Genomic DNA, 19,136 nt, shown 5'->3' with positions numbered 1-19,136 from the left:
ACATTGCTCCTCATCAGGTTGTGAGCTAGGAAATCCATTCTCTAGGAAGTGAAATGTGAGTTTTTTGGTTAAATTGAGTGATGTAGAGAGAAAAGGCTCTGAAGTAGTAGTCTATGATTGATTCTAATATCCAACTCTACTACTTTCACAAAACGCCCGATTGCTTCTTCCCAAGAAAGTACATGCCTTTGTGCACCATTCAAGGGGGCAAGCTCATCAGACAATTCCTTGAGTATAGCTTTAATAAAACCCTCACCATCATCACATGTTCAAAAATTCGGGAACTGCATGAAGAATTCATTTAAAGGATGGTTGGCGCATACAACTGTCTTGGCCATAGCTAATGCTTCAGCCAAAGTTGTACAAACTAACATTTGAGATATCCCACATTAAAAAGTTAAGGCGCCCAAATTAATCTTTAAGGTGACAAAATGTTACAACCCGAGCCTAGGTCCTAGACGTGACACAGCAAATGAAGAATTTGGAGATACCTCACCCAAGCCTCTTAGCATTTTATTAAGCTTTTCATCGGTAATGATAAATAAATCAAGCAAAACCATAAAGGGATATCGGGACCAAGGGATTTCACATTTCAATAAGAGTAAAATCATTTGAAACATCATACATTTTTCCAAACATACCTTCTTCTTTAAAGACTTAGTGGGGGCTTAGACATGTCCTTAGCTCACCCTCATAATAAAAGAATAAGTACAAAAAGGAAGTTCAATATTTAGACATAGCATAAGCTAGAAGGGAATTAGGGATGTTGTTCCCAAACCATGGGAACTTACCAAAAGTGGTAGCCTTCAATGATCAAACTTAGCCACGGGAAGGAGAGTGTAGAGCAACGCCAATCCTTACATGGTGATATCATGTAGGCAAAAGTATGCGTTAGTACTTTGAATATACTAAGTATGTGAGCATGCTATATAATGAAGAACATTAGGATATTTTATAAGAAATATATGTAAGTGAATGCATGCATGAGAAAAACATCATATGAAACCTTAAAACCTTAATTTTGTGGGAAGATAACAATAACCAACATTTACGACCATGCGAGCTAGCACATGGAATTCAACATAATCCTCTACGTTGGCACGGGGAGACTACTTACCTGGTAGAACTTCGTCAACTTTAAACATTTATTTAACTTTAACTTTAATGTCTAATCATGGATCCACTATCCTAAATAGCCGACAGAGGCCCCTATGTTAGCTCATAGTTAATGCAACATGAGACTTTACTTAAGGACCCCTTAAGTCGAGTCTCCATCTACATGCTACATTTGGTGTTAGGCCAATCCCATGGAATACATTTTGATATCATAATAACATAAGCATTGTATAACTTAATCATCAAATCATCATTTGATGGAATAGCTCATTAAAACATTTTATTTGATTCAACACGAGAATTGTCCTTTCATATTGAAACCTTGTTTTGCTAAGAAGCCCTTTCATTATTAAAATATTTCATCATAAGACTCCCTTATCATAAACATTTACTTCATAATTTTCATTTGGAGTCAAAAGCTTTCATTTCAACTTTACTTTAACATAAAGAAACTAGGTGGGTTCATTCCATAAACCTTCAAATGCATTTAAAGAATTCTTGCATGCATAAGAGTGATGGAAATGCATCAAAATATACATATCTTAAACAACCCACCATATATACTTCAAAACCACTTTCAAGCCTTCATGTGGGCACTTAACAAATCATTCATTTTATGCAATTGAGAATCAATAAATATCAAGGCAGCTAGAGAGGTTATATGGGTATCAAGAGGAATCTTTCATGGTCGTCAAGGAGAATGATGGTGGAATGGAGAAGTACGAGGCAAAGTGAAAGCTAAGAAAGTTGCCTATACAAAGTGGTTGTAGTGCGTGGATGAGGATGACAAGAGTAGGCTTAAATATATCTATAAGAAGGCAAAGACGGAAGCAAAGTCAGTGGTCACCAATGCTAAGATGGCAGCTTTTGAATGCATATATGTCGAGTTAGGGGAAAAAGTGGGGATAAGAGATTGTATAGGATCACTAAAGCGAGAGAGAGAATAGCCTGCGACTTGGATCTAGTAAAGTGCATCAAGGATGAGGAAGGTGAAGTGTTAGTGGATGAGACCTCTAACAAGCAATGGTGGCAAGCTTACTTCCATAGACTCTTAAATAAAAAATGAGATGGAGACATTATATTCGGTGATTTGGCGCACTCTCATAGTCTTCGGGACTTTGGGTATTGTAGGTATTTTAGGGTTAAGGAGGTTAGACGTTCTATTAGAAAGATGAGAAAGGGGAGAGCAACCGGACCCAATGAGATTTCGGTAGACTTTTGAAAGAGCATTGACAAGGCAGGTTTGGAGTGGCTGACTAGGTTGTTTAATGTTATTTTGAATACAACTAAGTTTCCCAATGATTGTAGGTGGAGTACTATGGTCCCATTGTACAAGAACAAGGGTGATATCCAAAACTATAATAATTATAGGGGTATTAAATTTCTAAGCCACACTATAAAGATATGGGATAGAGTGGTAGAGTTGAGGGTGAGGCAAGGAGTGTCAATCTCAGAGAATCAGTTTGGATTCATGTCAGGACAGTCAACTACTGGAGTGATCCATCTTATGCGAAGACTAGGGAGAAATTTATAGAAAGAAAAAGGGATCTTCATATGGTGTTCATTGATCTTGAAAAGGCTTATGACAAAATTCCGATGGATGTTCTCTAGAGGTGCCTGGAGGCTAAAGGTGTCCCAATGATGTATAGTATAGCTATAAAGGACATGTATGATGGAGCCAAGATTCGAGTTAGGACAGTGGAAAGTGACTAAGACCATTTTCCTGTTGAGATGAAACTACATCAGGGATCTGTACTGAGTCATTTTTTTGCCTTGGTGATGGATGAGATGGCATGGTCTATTTAGGAGGAGCTTCCATGGTGTTTGCTACTTTTGGACAACATAATTTTATTGATGAGGCTTGGGACAAAGTTAATGATAGGTTGGAGGTATGGAGACAAACTCTGGAGTCCAAAGGGTTTAGATTGAGCAGGACCAAAAATGAATATTTGGAGTGCAAATTCAGTGGTGGGATGAATGAAGAGGGCATGAAAGTAAGGGTTTCCACTAAACCTATCCCCAAGACAAAAAACTTTAAATATCTTAGATTCATCATCCAGAGTAGTGGGGACATCGATGAGGATGTCATGCATCGCATTGGGGCAGCATAGATGAAATGGAGGCTTTCCTCTAGAGTCCTATATGATAAGAAGGTACCAACTAAACTTAAAGGTAAGTTCTACAGAATGGTGGTTAGACCGGCATTGTTATACGGAGTGGAGTGCTGGCCAGTAAAGAACTTCTCATGTTCAGAAGATGCATGATGTAGTGTTGAGGATGCTAAGATGGATGTGTGGACACACTAGGAATGATAAGTTTAGGAATGAGGTCATTCGGGATAAGGTGGGAGTGGTCTCTGTGGCTGAGAATATGAGAGAAGAGAGACTGAGATAGTTTCGGCATGTACAGAGGAGAGGTGTCAGCGCCCCAGCTAGGAGGTGCGAGCAGTTGAATTTGGGGGGTTATGTGGAGGGGTAGGAGTAGATCGAAAAAGTATTGGGGAGAGGTGATTAGATAATATATGGCGCTACTCCATATCACCGAGGACATGACCTTAGATAAAAAGGTGTGGAGGTCACGAATTAGGGTAGAAGGATAGTAGGGATAGAATGGTGTCTTGCCTTGTGTAGGTTTAGGGTTGGTTGTAGGTCTAGGCTTGCCATTATAGTTGTGTTGTTATTGCCTTTAATTATCACATTACTTTGCCATCATTATTGTTCTTGTCTTGTAATATTTTCTTCATTTTTCATTTTTTACCATTATACTATATATATTATTTTTCTCTCTTATTTGGGGTTGTGACTTTTGTGTCGAGGGTCTTCCGAAATAACATTTCTATCTTCATGAGGTAGTGGTAAGGTCTGTGTATATCCAACCTTCTTTAGACCCCACTTGTGGGATTTCACTGGGTATGTTGTTATATATATGAATAAACTTAAAATATATCATAATATATGCATTTTGAGTCATCATGTAAAAGCCCATGAGGATTCATTATTTGAAATTTAAAATATCAAGTTGAAAAAATATTTGGGCTCCATGGGTGGAAGAACCCATGAATAAAAATCCACATACCTTAGGAAAAAGAAATCCCTAATGAATACTTGAGGAGGAATGGAGATTTGGAGAGGTATTGACATGAAACACTAATCTTGCCTTGCATTCTTGGGAGAGCTTAAGAAGAGAGTATTAGTAAGCCTTCAGCCTAAGTGTGTAGAATGAGGTCATGGGAGGTTTTAGCGGCTCTAGATGAGTGGAGTCTACCCTTAAACTGCACCACTTTGAATTAAAACACAGAAAAAGACCAAACTGTCCCTTTTAAAATCTGACCAGAATTGGCTTCACGGGGACCCTTTACGGTGCATGGTACTCACCACGGTCCGTGGTGGGGTCCCGTGGTAAGGAACTTAGAAAAATATTTGGAAAGGGCCTACAAGGTAGTATTTGAAGTTTCACCATGGATCCCCTTCATGGTCTGTGAAGGGTACTAAGGGTCGTGAAAGGTGGTCATGGTGTAGCTCCTGCAAGTGGACTTGTAGAGTGTCCACCACGAGGACACACCACGGTCTGTGAAGGGTTCCACGATCCGTGGTGATCATTCGTGGACCTTGCCTTGGGAAATTTCCTGATTGTCTTGGGGATGGGTCACCATGGAGGATTCACAGCCCGTGGTCCTCCATCGTGGTTCTCCCCCTACAAGTTTGAGTCTCTGAATCTCTACCACGGTTTCTCACCATGGTCAGTGATGCTTACCATGGCCCATGATGACTTCCGTGGTCACCTTCTGGTGCCAGTTTTCTACACTTTCTTAGAATTCATCCTTTGTTCCTTGACTTAGGACATTTCACATTTTTGGGGTCTTACACAAAAGTACCCATGGACTCGCTAAATCATTAACGTATATCCAACTGTCATAGAAAACAATGATCTAACTAATATATCTTCATCCCAAATATGATAGACCAGCCACATTTATGTCTCTCTCAACATTTCTCAATATTTTTAGAGAGAAATGAAATGAAATGATTTAGTGTAATAACAAAGTAGATCATCATTGACAAAGACAAATCCAAGAAGAGAAGTCTTATGGATATGCATTGATTCTTCATCAATACCTTAAAAAAACATGGAAATACTAACTTGAGAAATATGAATAGCAGCATGTGGATGTTTCCTTTTTCGTAGATTGTTTAGCTTTTTTCTAAATTTCTAGATTAGGGATCTTCTACTAGAAAATTTTTCATTTTTAGTCAAGTCAATGGCATTGGTAAATTGAGATGTTGTATTTATTTATCAACTAAATTCCTGAAAAATATTGTTATATTTATTCTTCTTGTTAGCACTAAAAGGAGTTTTTAATGAAGAAACTTGATCATGATGCTTCTGAATCTTTAATTTATTAAAAATGTGAATTTTGCAGCAGTTCTGTTTTGTAATGATATATAAGAGTTAGATATCCAACTCACTACTTGAAACTGCTAAGGCCTTTGTCACGATCCAACCCCGCAGACCGTGACTGAGGTCCGACCTGGACCCCCCCCCCCCCCGTACACATATTTATCAACTATGGTCAAGTCGAATGATAGATACATTATATAAATCGAGTGTAGTCAAACCGGACTACAAATAATATGACCTATACATAAGAACCCCCATGGGTCATAGCATTTCATATATCTGTAGCCTCTTTCATTTACATCATAACATGAAAGGGCACGCAAGCCGACAAGAGTCTCATAACATAATAACATATATCATACATCATGTAGACCCAACTGAATCGAACTGACATACACAACCCACATATACATGTCTCCTTACCTCTAAAAATATTAACGACAACATATGGCAGGATAAGGCCCCCGCCGTACCCCTGAATAGACAACACAATTTTATATATCAGTGGTCAGTATAAAAAACTAGGCTCCGATACAATGGAGCCTCTTCCAGCTGAGCTGTGCGGAATCCTAAGCTAACGGACTCCCAAAACCTGCATCTGTACCTGCGGACATGAAACGCAGCCCCCCGAAGAAAGGGGGTCAGTATGATATATGTACTGAGTATGTAAAACAAAACATAATACAATTGAAAGCATATCTGAGATAAAGGAACAAGGGATAAAATATCAAATTAGAAATCTGTACCTGAACTCTGTGAATTACAAAAGCATGCAAGTTCAAATTATACCGTATAGCCGGCCCTACCAGGGATCCGGTGAATACATCTATGAAACCATCATAGGCCTCATGCCATCACCACCTTATTACAACACATCATCATATATATACATACGTACCCCGCCCTCTAGTGAGGGGATCGGTGGACAATGTAGTGAATTGTGCACGATAACGTATCCGATCCGGGACTCGGTGAAAGAAGGATTACAGTATACACAAGTAGAGTAGTGAGTAACTATATGAAATTTAAATCATTATCAGAGACTCGACAAAGTAAGAAAGTTAAGCTTTTTTTTAGGACCCGAGTAACGGTGTAGTCATCTCGAATGTCCTCTAAATGCCATTATGGGCTGCCTCAAAAGTAATCTCGGGGACCCTAGACATGTAGTAACATACGGCCAAATCATTTATGGAATCAAAACACTTAGTCTCGTATAGTCTTTAAGACTTGGAGCCTATACATTTGGTACCTCTTTAACATATAAAAGTTTCCAGGGAAATAGTTCAACTACTATTAGAGTTCGATATTCAAAAGTAAATAGGAGATGTTAAGAATGGAGTTACTCTGGAGCTCACATTATATTTAACTTACAACTAAGACATGCCAGAAAACAAAGAGAGTAAACTCTATATAGTTTGTACTTTCCTTTAGGTGGTCATTATATACATATCTCGTACCCGGCCCATCCTGGGGCTCGGTGAACAACTATGGCATCATAATCTCATTTTCATACCAAGTACATATCAAGAGAAAGGAAAGATAGTTTCCCATACACTACTCTTTAGCATGTAGAAGCCTTAACAGGCAATGCTCAATTCTTGTAGGGGTGTCAACACCTAACTGTAGTTTGGGATTATAAGGCGTACCTGGAGTTCTGGGAATGGAATTATCCCCAAATTCCACATACAATTCACTTAAGGCTAAGACTTGCCAAAAGGAAATAAAGATAGTTGTACGTACTTATACCAAAATATGTCAAGAGAAAGCTTTACATACCTCGTACGAGTCACTCTTTGTCACGTTCGCCTCGTCGTCCTTTGAACCTATTCAACATGAAAGTAATACGAATATCAACCACTCTTGACTTTCCAGCACCTTCAGTTGCACCTTAGTATTCATGGAATCTATTTCCTTGTTCGTTTCCTCGACTAGTTCTTTAATTAGTTAAGGTATTAACGAAAATTGGACAGCACCTCCCCTATAATATGCCCTATCCGAATTTCCAATAACACCCCTAATAACTACAGCCAACCAACAACAACAACCTGCAACATATATACACGCAATTCACACCAACATTACACAATACAAACCCCAAACAACTCACTCAAAACTATCAAAATGTGAATTTTGGACAACTTACTGTTTTGCATTGTCGCTTCGTTTCGAAGGGGTAATTGAGGGAAACAGACTTTATGTCCTCCATGAAAGTTATATACATGTGTCTTAGAGTCGCATACAATTTCAAATCACCCCTACATCAATTCGGTACAAAAAGATATGCCCAAAATACCAACAGCAGTCCGGGTAAGATGTCCAAAACCAAAATCTGGGCAGTACCTCCTCTATACTTCATCACCCTTTTTCGAGCAGATAAAAGCAAAAATGGATTTAAGGCTAAATGAAAGTTATAGACCTATGAAATATCTTTCCAAAACATACTGAATCACTCGAAACGAAGCTATACACAAGAATTTATACTAATATTACTAACAACAGTCTCATTCAAAAACGGGTTTGTTAACTAGCTCTTAACGTTTTCTCTCTTTGTTCTTTCACCCTCTTCTAGGTGTAAAGCTGAGGAATTAATTCCGTAGACATCGTAAGATACATATATACATCTCCATGTGGTTGAGGAACACCGTAGATAATTAATTCACGGAGAACAATTTAAGAACTTACCTTTAATTCTTACAAAACCATGGCTGCCTTGTTCTTTGTTCCTCACGTTTTTCCTCTTCTTTTGTTTGCTGGAGTTTCAGCTCCAAATAGAATAAGAATGACTTAATAGTCATCCAAATACACATATATACACCTCTTTAGAAGGTGACACGTGGCATCCCCCTAGGGTGACACGTGGCAGCCTCCTAGGGTGTCACCTCGACACCTGTGGCCAATCACATGCTGCCATGTGGCAGCGGGGTCCACCCCAAGTAGGTGAGTCACCTGCTTGCTTCACTTTCGTAAGTGCGGAAACTAGTTTTGCTCTCTTTCGTAGGATCGTAGGATCGTCTCATTTCAAGAGCTTATGTAATCCTTGCTTCGCAAGCTTGGTATATCCTCAAGTAGATTAAGTGTATAAGACTTCTAAATTAGTGGCTTACGTAGGTAAATCAAGTCTTACGATTCCCTTCTTGGCCTCCAATTCCTTCCGGATTCTTATGACTCTATTTCTAACCTTCTCTACTATGGGGTATCACATTCTCCCCTCCTTAGAGTCATTTGATAGTGTCTGGACAGTGGGGATCTCCTGGCCACTTTCAAGAAGACCAGGAACACGTTTCAAGGTTCAAAAGTGCGGGGTGTAACAGCCTTATTTTTTCAACTTGTTGGGATACAATTTTCTTTGTCTATAAAGGAAGTAGAGATAAGAAAAAAGTAAATCGGTCAAAAAAAGTATGATAAGAACTATAAAACCTACATTTTAGATGGTAACTATTAATAACTGACAACTTCTATCATCATCTTCTTCCATTACGTGAAAGAGGTCCATGCCATCTCAATTATATTTAGTGACAAAGCCATGAACGATTGATGGAGAAGATTAGCAATCGACGGTAATTAGAGAACTTTTCATACACTGATACACTAATATTTCGTGGCCTATCCAGCTTCTAACATATATTGCAATATTAATTTTTGACTATTTATTTTATACTTCTCTTTATTTTATGGCAGAACACTAATTTATCAAAAAGACAGAAAAAAATAGAAAACTGGATCAAAGAGAACAGCTCTGCAGGTACTTACTCACGTCCAGGATTAACCCTAACTGTCAATTCCAACTTCTTAGCTGCCACCTCAATTTCAGCAGAATCTTCACATAAATCGATCTCAAATCTAGAAAGTTCCTTTAGATGATCACGTAAAAGATCAAGCAGCTCCTTCTACTCTTTGTTCCACGACTTCTTACCAATGTAGTAGACACCTTTGTTGAAATCTTGGATATCATTTTGCTGGTTCTCCCTAGTCTTCAGCCCAATCTCAAGGAACTTCGAATTAACCCCATGCACATTGCAGGCCACAGATCTTGGTAGATCCTGGGTTGCAGTAGATAGACGGATGACCTACCATTTAATGCAAGAAACTTTTATAGGTCAAGGCATTACACGTAAAATACCAAAGATCATGGTTTTTTTTAATCAGTAAAAGATAGTTTTATCAATTACCAGCAATAGGAGTATGTATAGGAAAGTTATTACATGTTGTGTAAAGAGCTCAAAAGGTCAATCATAGGTTTTACATCATTAATGAAGCCATGTTTCCCCAAAAAAAGAAGTAAGGAGATAACCAAAGATCCTGGTTAATAATTATAGTTGGACAAATCGTCCCAACTAAGTAATTATCATTTCCTATAGTGTATCCAAGCATGCAAAATGAACTGCATGGTTTCCCAACTTTTGAGCATGATAGTGTTTGGAATGGAAACTAATACGCAAGCATGTTTCCGCAATTCAAACTTAGCAAGTTTAACCAAAATAGAGAAGAAATATCACTACGTTAAAGTGCCAAATGTCAAAGTATTACATTCAACCTAGGTTAGCTGACCAGTTGATCCTCAAAACAAACAAATAATCAAAAAAGAATGGTAGCATCATACCTTTTGGAAATATATATCGACTACCCAACCACTAATGTACTTTATCAGGAGTACTACAAATATGTTCCTCTTTCTCTTGACAATCGCTCAATAATTGGTATGAATAATTTCTACAACCAGGTGAAATTTTTGTTTCCATCTCTTCCTATGATGATACCATGTAAGATTCTCAGGCTCCTCAAGGACTGCAATATCTGCTTCGTCATCTGGTATGATTACTGTAATATCGCCCAAAGAAAGAATGCTCCTTTTATCTAGAGAGAACTGCAATACAGAATGCAACACTTAATTTCTGATACAACACTCCAAAATCATATCAATTGCAGAACATACAAGTATCAATAAACTAAAATAAGCTAGGCTTACTATTTTTCAATGTGAGAGGAATTCCCCTCCAAGAGTTCATATTAAAATCGTATCATTAATGAAATGACAGTAATTCAAAAAGTAGATCAAAAGGGAGAGCTGGAAGGTCCTTACAACTAGGTCATCCCTCTCATATCCTGAAACTTATCGTTATTGAACTTAAGATATGATTATTGACAGAATTCAGGTTTACCATTCCATGAAGAAGGGGGGGAATATATGAAACTAAGGAAATGAACAAAAAAATTGTTATTTCGAGGGATACACAAAACTTTACAAGGGAAATCTCTGACATAATAAATGCATGCAGAGTAGCTTGTTGAGAAAGCTCCATTACTGGGAACAATGAAGAACAACAGAGAGGAAATTGAGAGAATGTGAGAACTGTTCCATTCATCTGTATTGAAAGCTATACACAGTGAGCTGAATATATACAAGATGTTAAGGTAAGACTGACAGTTGTTATCCACTACACTAACTATCAAGAATCCACTACACTAACTACCAAGAATCTTATGATAAATAACTTCCTAATCGACTGACTAATTACTTGATTAGCTTGTTCAACTAATCTGTTAAATATCCTCAACACAGCTTCCTTCCGGTGCACTATAAATCATCCTAGTAAGGAGGGAAAGTAGAGCAGAGTAACTCATTTATTATTTTATTCAAAAATTGAGCATGATTATTTGGTTTATTTTCATAACAAATCAAACCAAATATTAATAGTCATTGATGAACAATCGCATAGCCACTATCAATTTACATGGTACCAATATTTGCTTCAGAAGAATAAACTTCGCATCAGTTGAAGTATGTGATTGGGTACCCCTAAAAATCTAAGATAATGGATTTTTCAGCATAATAAATATAAGATGGATTCTCATTCATAGTTCAGGCTTTGAGTAACCTTTCGGGGATAAAAACGTATATAAAAATTTGACATAAATCCAGTTCTCTCTTCCACCCATTGGTGGACATACGTTTCCTTCTCCGAGTGTGAATCAAACATGATATTATTGGGAAACAAGTGTTCCTGATCTATCAGCGACAGCCTGGGAACAACCAAAGTGACCTTCATCCTACCAACGTTTGCAAGATAGGCTGCATGAAATGTTGAGTTAATTCTATTGTTGAGTTATTTCTACCTTATTAATTAAATGTAATGCAAAGATACAAAACAAATACGTTTTAATGGAGAACTAACTTTCTAATCGACTAACTAATTACTTGATTAGCTTGTACAACTAATATTTTAAATATCCTCAACACTCCCCCTCAAGCTGAGAATTGAAAAAGACATTTTTCATTCCAAGCTTGTTAACAAGTGCCTCATATTGAGGTTTACACAATCCTTTAGTCAGTAGATCTGCTGCTTGTTCTTTAGTTCCTATATGTTGTGTTTAAATGATCCGTTCCATGATTTTTTCTCTTACAAAGTGACAAACTGACAATCTATGTCAAAGTGTTTAGTTCTCTCATGGAAGATAGGGTGTGCTGCTATTTGAATAGAAGCTTTGCTATCACAGAACAATTTTACAGATATCTTTACTTCTATTCCTAACTCTTTGAACAATCTTTTTAGCCAAACTATCTCAGCTACTATAGTAGCCATACTTCTGAACTCTGCTTCTACAGAGTTCCTTGATATAGTACTTTGTATCTTTGATTTCCAAGACACCACTGCATTCCCAAACTTCACTATATAACCAATCTTCTAGTGTCCACACAACTCCCCAATTAGAATCACAGTATGCCACTAGTTCAGAACATGTTCTTCTTGGCATAAACAGACCAAGGCCTGTTGTTCCTTTGATATACCTTACTACTCTAAGAGTTGCTTCCATGTAGGACAGTTTTGGTGAATGCATATATTGACTGAGTACTTGAATCAGGACAAGTCATAGTTAGATATAACAGTCTCCTTATCAGTCTTTGGTATCTCCCATAATCATCAAGTGGTTTGTCTTCAGTATTAGGATCTTACATGTGCATTCATCAAACACAGTGGATGTTAGCCTTTGATTAAACTCTAAAGGAGTGGATGCAGGCTTGCATCCTGCTAATCCCAATTTAGACACAAATCCAAATGCATACTTCCTCTGATTCATGAGAATACCATCAACATTTCTAGAGAATTCTATTCTAAAGAAGTACTTTTACTCTCTAAGGTATTTCATTTTGAACCTATGTTGCAAGTCCTTCCTAACTTGTTGTATGATATTCAGGTTACTTCCCGTGATCAAACTCTCATCAACATAAACTAGGATGATAAGAAACTCACTTCCTATTCTCATTGTAAATAATGAATAATCATAGTGAGATTGCAGGAACCCAATATTAGCCAATGCCTCAGTGAGCTTCAAGTTCCACTATCTTAGTGCTTGCTTTAGTCCATACGAGGACTTGTGAAGTTTGCAAACTATGTGATTCTCCCCTTGGTTTGCAAAACCCTCAGGGATCTGCATATAGACCTCTTCAAGAATATCACTGTGAAGAAAGACATTATGAACATCCATTCGAAATAGAAACTAACCACAAGAAGCAGCTCGAGCTACTATGGATCTCACAGGACCATCTTGGCAACTGGATTAAAAGTCCCAGTGTGGTCTCAGCCTTCTTGTTGATTGTATCACTTGGATACTTACCTGGCTTTGTATCTTTCAACCTCCCCTAAGGCTTTATACTTCACCTTCAACACCGATTTACAACTAATAGAACCTTGTTAGCAGGAAAAGGAACAATAGTCCAGGTGAAATTGTCCTTAAGAGCAGCAATTTCAGACTTCATGGCATTCACCTAATAAGGATCTTGACAAGCCTCCTTGTAAGAGAAAGGCTCAGTAATAGTAGAATAAGCAGCAAGAGATGCTCTATAGGATGGAGATAGCCTGGAATAGGAAACATATTTTGATATGGGATATAGGCAAGCAACTTTGGAACAGGGAGTAACATAGTCATCTAGCCACACATGGGGTTTAGAAAATCTAGTGGATCTTCTAGGGTGAACAAATAAATGGAAGGCTTAATATTGGAAGCAGATTCAACAGTCAGCACAGGTTCATGAGATGTGGCAGGAGTTGTAGTATCAAAAGTAGTTACGATAGATATAGAGATACCAATTGAAGGAGAGAAATCATCAGGAAGTGAGTCTTCAGGTATAGTAAGAACTCGAAATAAGGGATCACGAGAGGACTTTAAATTCTTGAAAGGAAATACATCTTCCTTGAACATAGTGTCTCTACTCACAAAGAAGGATTTGGAACTTAAGTCATACAGGACATAACCTTTTCTAAGATGAGGAATATCCTAAGTGCACAGCAAGAACAACTGTACGAGCAAACTTGTCAAGCTTCTTTGGGTCAGTGGCATAACATAGGGATCTAAACATTCTGAGATGTTGAAGTGATGGGGGTTTGCAAAATAATTTTTCAAAGGGAGACCTACCTTTCAAAAACATAGTAGGTAGTCTTTTCATAATATACACTGCAATAGAAACAGAGAAGCCCCAGAATTTCAAAGGTACACAATCTTGAAGGATTGATCTATGTCTCCTCTCAACAATCCCATTCTGTTAAGAGTAATATACACAAGAGCTTTGATGTAGAATCTCATATTCTTTTAACAAACCACCCACTTGAGAGGTAAGGAATTTAGTACCATTGACAGTTCTAAGACACTTTACACTTATTCCAAACTGTCTTCACCATACATATGAAGTCTCTCAAGAAAATAAGGGAATCAGATTTGGTATGCATTAAGAAAATCCAAGTGTATCTGGACTTATCATCCACCAAGTTTAGAAAATACCTCTCGCCATCATGATTAAGAATCTTGTAAGGAACCCATACATCACCATGCACAATATAAAAAATAGAAGTAGAAGTAGAAACACTAGTACGAAATGGCAATCTTGTCTGTTTAGCAATAGGACATACAATACAATTATGATCTTTTAACATACATAGTGTATAGAAAATCTATTTGACTTAGAACTTTAATAGGAGCATAGTGTATAGACAATCTATTTGACTTAGAACTTTAATAGGAGCATATCTAAGTCTCTTGTGCCATGGACTAGTTAGGGAGCATTCATTATTAGAAACAGAAGAAGTAAAACTAGTACGACTAGCAGTATCACTGGAGCTGCTGGCAGCAAGTCCTTCATGACTATTGTTCTGTACTTGTTGTAGATTTTCTAGAAGCTCTGTCTTCATCAAGTATAGACCTTGATCCTCGCTATCAATCCCTAATACCCTCTCATTGAAGAGATCCTATAATACGCAGAAATCAGGGAAGAATAACATAGCACATCTAAGTTGTTTTGTCAGTTGGGAGACAGAAAGGAGGTTGTACTTGAAGTCTGGTATAAATAAGACATCTTTCACTATTTTTTCCTTGAGAACCATTGATTCACCAATATGAATAATAGGGACCTGAGTTCCTGTAGGCAAGTTTACTTTTATATCTCTCTAATTTCCACAGTTCTTATACTGATTCAATAGACTTAAAGTATGAACCATATGATTCGAAGCATCTGTATTAACAATCCAGTTGGAATTGACTACATCAGACATGAGTGTTGTGATAATACATATTGTACTTGCAGTAGCCACATTAGCCATAGTGTCCACTTCGTTGCCTTTATTCAATATCTAAAGTATCTAACTGTACTGCACAGGTGTGAAAAATCCATGTGTACCTGATGTAGAAATGTTAGTTGATGGGACATAGGGCCTAGCATTAGGCCTTACAGAAGAATCATAAACTCTACCATCATTTGGCTAATTTCCACCAGTAGAAACAATGTTAGCATGCAAATTAGTTGTTCCTCCTTTATTCTTAGGGTAGCCATGTAGCTTGTAGCAAGTCTCCTTGGTATGGCCCTTGTAATGGCGATACTCACAAAAAAACATGGGACTTCCCATAGCCATAGACATTTCTGCCATCACCAGAGTTCCTCTGTCTATATCCACTGCTACTAGTAGCTTAAGAGTAGTATCTACCATTATGACCATTACCAGGATTGTAACTATTACTTCCTCCAGTTCCTGAGGTAATACTACTACTACCACCTGTGCTATTCCCAACATGATGACCATGAGACATCCTATTGCTCATAAGAGCAGTTTCTGGGTGTGCTTCTATGGAGGAAGAGGTATTGTTGGATCCATTCATTCTTTGGCTCTCAACATTGATTATCATAGCATACTCTTGATTAAAATTTGGTAGTGGAACAATCATCAAAATTTGACTCTTAGAATGAGCATAGGACTCATTCAAATCCATCAAAAACTGCCACAACTTCTGAAATTGAAAGTGTTCTGCATATTGTTTGGATTCAGAGCAAGCACATAAGGGAGGACGCATTAGAGTTTCAAACTCATCCCAGAGCTCTCTCAATCGAGAGAAGTAATTGAAAATAGACGCGGTGCCTTGACACAAAGTAACTATCTCCTTGTGGAAACAAATTGCTCTAGATGCATTGACCTTATCAAACCTTTCACGCGGGTCTTCCCAAACTGTATGAGCATCAGATCCATAGATAAAAGTGCTAACTATACCCTTGGACACCGTGTTCATGATCCAACCTAAATCTATGGAGTTACATCTCTCCCATAGATCATGCATGAAATAAGGATACATGTTCTTTCGACATGTACCTAACAGGAAGCCAAGCTTGTTTTGGCCATGTAAAACAAGTTTCAAGGATTTACTCCGTAATGAATAGTTTTTAGAACCTAGGAGTTGAGTTGAGATGAGAACAGAACCTTAAGTATCAGATGAACGAATGAATAGAGGGTGATTGTGATCTATGCGCTCGATTTGATTGGGATTCATGCCAGGGTACTGAACTCCAGTGGTTTTAGTGGCTTTTTCAAGAATTGTCATGATCAGATTTCACTTTGACCTTCAATTTTGCAGAAAGAAACAACAATTCGAGCTACGAATTATTGTTTCCAGGTAGACATCAAAATCAACAATTCACTACAAACGGATATTGATTCGATCTCTACTAACACAAAAGAATTCCCTGTGCTTTGATACCATGTTGAGAAAGCCCCATTAATGGGAGCAATGAAAAACAACATATAGGACATTGAGAGAATGATAGAACTATTCCATTCATCTATATTGAAAGCTATACACAGTAAGATGAATATATACAAGATGTTAAGCTAAGACTGACAGTTGTTATCCACTACACTAACTATCAAGAATCCACTACACTAACCACCAAGAATCTTATGATAAATAACTTCCTAATCGACTGACTAATTACTTGATTAGCTTGTACAACTAATCTGTTAAATATCCTCAACACAGCTTCCTTCCGATGCACTATAAATAATCCTAGTAAGGAGGGAAAGTAGAGCAGAGAACTCATTTATTATTTTATTCAAAAATTGAGCATGATTATTTGGTTTATTTTCATAACAAACCAAACCAAATATTAATAGTCATTGATGAACAATCGCATAGCCACTTTCAATTTACATGGTACCAATATTTGCTTCAGAAGAATAAACTTCGCATCAGTTGAAGTATGTGATTGGGTACCCCTAAAAATCTAAGATAATGGATTTTTCAGCATAATAAATATATAGTTCAGGCTTTGAGTTACCTTTTCGAGATAAAAATGTATATTAGAATTTGACACAAATCTAGTTCTCTCTTTCACCCATTGGCAAACATAGTTTTCCTTCTCCAAGTGTGAATCAAACGTGATATTATTAGGAAATAAGTGTTCCTTCCTCTATCAGCGGAAACCAGGGAATAACCAAAGTGACCCTCATCCTACCATCTTTTGCAAGATAGGTCGCACGAAATGTTGAGTTAATTCTTTTGTTGAGTTAATTCCATCTTATTAATTAAATGTAATGCAAAGATACAAAACAAATATTATCAACCAAGTAAAATGGTTGTCCACTTTACAATGGTGGATATTCCATTTACTTTTTAAGTGGATAAATTACCCACTAATATTTTTCTCCACTTGTAAATATGGCTATAAATATAGTCTTACACTTCAATGTAAAAACACACAAATACATAAAAAGAAGAGAATTACTACTACTCTCTCTATATTACTACTCTCTCTATATTAATACTATATATATATATATATATTCTCTTGCTCTTCTTCCTTTATAAAATTGTCAAGTTAGTTAATTTATAACACGTTATCAGCACGAAGCTCTAATTTTTCAGAAAATTAACTTCTACATCAGGTATATCTACTAAAGAAATTTAATTTTTAAGTTATCTTTGTTACTTTCAAATTAATTTTCATCATGTCAAACTTGTCAAAATTGGAATTTGTGGCACTTGATATTTCTGGTAAAAATTATTTGTCATGGGTACTTGATGCTGAAATTCACCTTACCGCTAAGGGTCTTGGTGATGCTATAATTGAAGGAAATATAGCATCAAGTCAGGATAAAACAAATGCTATGATTTTCCTTCGTCATCATCTAGATGAAAGCCTGAAAATGGAATACTTGACAGTGAAAGATCCACTTGAATTGTGGAAAGACTTAAAAGGGAGATATGACCACCTCAGGACAACGGTATTGCCAAGGGCTCGTTATGAGTAGATGCATTTACGGTTTCAAGATTTTAAAATCGTAATTGAGTATAATTCTGCTGTATTTAGAATAACTTCCCAATTAAAATTATGTGGGGAAACTATAAATGATGAGGACATGTTAGAAAAGACACTAACTACTTTTCATGCCTCTAATATAATATTACAGCAGCAATACCGTGAAAAGGGTTTTAAAAAATATTCTGAATTGATCTCATGTCTTCTAGTGGATGAGCAACATAATGCCCTTTTAATGAAAAATCATGAAGCCCGTCCCACTGGAACTGCTCCGTTATCGGAGGTAAATATGGTAAAAGCACATGGTCAGTCTGAAAGAAGACAAAATAAAAATTATGGCCACAATAATGTGCGTGGACGTGGCAATGATAGAAGACGATTTAATAATCGTCGTGGTAGTGGTCAACATAAAAGGGAGAACAATATCAGTTCTCAAAATGGCCCTTCAAGAAGTAACTGTCATCGTTGTGGCATGAAAAGCCACTGAAAAAATGAATGTCGGACACCGGAGCATTTTGTAAGACTTTATCAAAATTCTTTCAAAAGAAAGGCAAATAGAGGTGGTGCCTCTTCTTCTAATGCTAGGATAGAGTCACACTTGGCATTCGAAAATAATGATGAGGCAAGGCCTTTGACTAATGATAATATTGAAGCAAATCTGGCTTTAAGGGATGATGATTTTAATGACCTCAATGATATTACTCATTTGGAGGTTGAAGATTTTTTTAAGGATCTTAATTGATGTTTAATTTCATGTTTTTCAATATGTTGTCATGTACTTTGAATTATTGTATTTTTACGTTTATGTATTTGAAAAAAAAAATCAGGACCACATTTTTATGATAATTGTATATTGTTTATTACATTATGCTATTTTACAATGTTGTAATTAATTACTATTAGTGTGCTATTATTTAATCTTAATATCATATTGTTACTAAAAATAATATTCGTCTTATTTAATGTCATTATACTAATTGTTTATTCTTGTTGATGTTGTAGACATTAATAATATATAATGATTGTATTATTTTTATCAATAAACAAATTA

General features: G+C 36.8%; 1 pseudogene; it reads right to left on the bottom strand.

The window, feature by feature from the left end:
• Nucleotides 1-5,686: 5,686 nt before the first annotated feature.
• On the bottom strand, nt 5,687-17,432 carry LOC129892864 (digalactosyldiacylglycerol synthase 2, chloroplastic-like; annotated as a pseudogene).
• Nucleotides 17,433-19,136: the final 1,704 nt, after the last annotated feature.

The sequence above is a fragment of the Solanum dulcamara genome, chromosome 6, assembly GCF_947179165.1.
Source record: "Solanum dulcamara chromosome 6, daSolDulc1.2, whole genome shotgun sequence".
Classification (NCBI taxonomy): Eukaryota; Viridiplantae; Streptophyta; class Magnoliopsida; order Solanales; family Solanaceae; genus Solanum; species Solanum dulcamara.
Note: the sequence above shows the minus strand (reverse complement) of the source record. Positions and strands in the feature narration are given on the sequence as shown.